This window comes from Rhyacophila brunnea, unplaced genomic scaffold (genome assembly GCF_057557595.1).
Source record: "Rhyacophila brunnea isolate RB1 unplaced genomic scaffold, BYU_Rbru_1.0 scaffold_69, whole genome shotgun sequence".
NCBI lineage: Eukaryota > Metazoa > Arthropoda > Insecta > Trichoptera > Rhyacophilidae > Rhyacophila > Rhyacophila brunnea.
In genome coordinates this window covers 948090-950360 of record NW_028233338.1, presented here as the reverse complement: position 1 = coordinate 950360, position 2271 = coordinate 948090, and positions in this window count along the sequence as shown.

Here is a 2271-nt window from a genome sequence, read left to right as displayed (position 1 = left end):
TGTACAATTCAAAGCAAAATTGGTAAAATCTAAGCCTTAACCAATTAATGTTCATATTCTATGCTTTCTAATTACAGTCATAATCAATAATGCACTAGAATCGTCTATGCACGGATTTTTCATTGTCATTCTTGTTAAATGCATCCTTTTACTACTCGTAATATTCAGACCTACAAAATAATCCATTTTCGTATCTAATTTAATCTATAAATTTCATTATTGTATAAGGTATAAATTTATAAAAAAAATATTAGAAAAATAGAAATAATTCAATCGGTTTTACAATAAATAAAAATCATTTCTCATATAATTTGATATAATTATTTTTCACTTAAAAAAATAATATTTGCATATTTAAATTTCAGAGCATGCATTTTCCCATTTATCCAATTACGTTATAATTCGTATATTTTCTTTTTCTATATATTCAAACAAAATTTACTTAAAGAAGTTTATTTGCAAATTTTAAATCCATATAGCATCAATGGCATAAAGTCTTATAAATGAATCTGATAGTAAAAAGAATTTTTTTTTCCCAATATGTAATTTTCATAAGAGAGGTGTTTTTAATGTTAGAGCGAAATAACGCTAGAAATTTTCATCAAAATGCTAATTTAAATAAATAAAAAAACGAAAAGAATATTATAAAAGCTAACGCAAGATTTAATCTAGTTCTTATTTATACGCTAAATTTTTTGATATTATCATCCAAAAAATGCGTTTAAGGTTACAAATAATAAATATACTTTCAAAAGGAAATACACAAAAAATAATATAGATAAGAAATAAGATGTTTTTTAGATGTGGTTTACTAAATATTTAAAAAATAAAATCATTATCATTACTCTAGTTTCGCCTTAACTTCTTGTTGAAACTGAAATTTACAACTTAGTTTTTTTTTTCATATAACATACCACAATTATTTAAAGAAGAAACTTGGAAAAACCATATGTTTAAGATCGTACTGCTTGCAATCTATATTTTCAAATACTAATTTAGTTAATGACAAAATAATTTTGGAATAATTGAAGTTATTGAATTCCATATCAGATCAATCTAAAACAGATAGTTCATATTGCATATAAAATTTAGAGAGGCATAAATATTATTGTTATACAGTTTATATTTCTCGAATTATAAGAAAATATACGTATCACATAAAGCAAATTTTAAATTATGTTCTAAAAATAATTTTTTGCTATTCCTCGATATAATTAATTTATAAATTTGCAGCTTTATTCATGAATTAATTTGATCTTCAGATATTGAAATTCATTTAAAGAATACTATATATTTCTATATAGAACAGACTTTCCCAATACTAATTTTAGCCACGTTATCTTTACAATCTTGTAAAACATTCCCCCTCAAAATTGTAACTTTATAATTCTTTCTAGATTCTATTCGTTGTAATTGTTCTTTGGTTCAGGTGGCCTAGTTACAGATTAGTCTACGATATATTTTACTTTTAAAACACCGATTCCAAAATATGACGTATGGATAAATTCGAGATCTGGATTTTTAAATAAGCGAGAGCACATTTCGTTATAGATGTTCTATCTATATTAATGCTTTTGATAATTATAAATTTTCATTATGAAAAGTTTGAGTGGATTATTCGACACATTTAAACCTATTATAAAAAAATAAAAATGTATATAAAATGTTGCAAGGAGTTGAATGCACAGATAAGGAATTATTTTTAGCAAATAAGTACACAGGAAGAAATAATAAATGCAAAAAATCTTAAATTCAATACTTGTAACTTAAATTAATTGATAAGAAATGTAACTTTTAAATATATAGTGTCAACAAAAACCTAAAGAAATTTTAAAGATATATTTATATTCAACGTAAAAATATAATTAAGAACCCGAATCTACTTGATCTCCTCACATATACCATCAGAAAAACTAGTTTAAAAAATCATTGGAACTAGAAAAACAATATTTTTATGAAATTATCTAAATCGACCTTGCATATATCTATGAGCAAAAGAATTAAAGCCAAAATCAAGGTTCAACAGTTGAAAAATATATCCTTACAAGCGAAAAAAGTAACAAATGGATTCATCCTTTTCAAAATAGGTGTAAGTGAGCTCTGATAGACAAATGTTGAAAACGAAAACCCATCAAAGACCCTTGATGTGTCAAGAACCCAGGTTAATATCATAAAGCTGGAAAAAAATATTATACACAATAACATAAGATGACATGGTCCTATCTATGAAGAATCATATATAGATCTATTGATGAATAGGATCACTAAAAT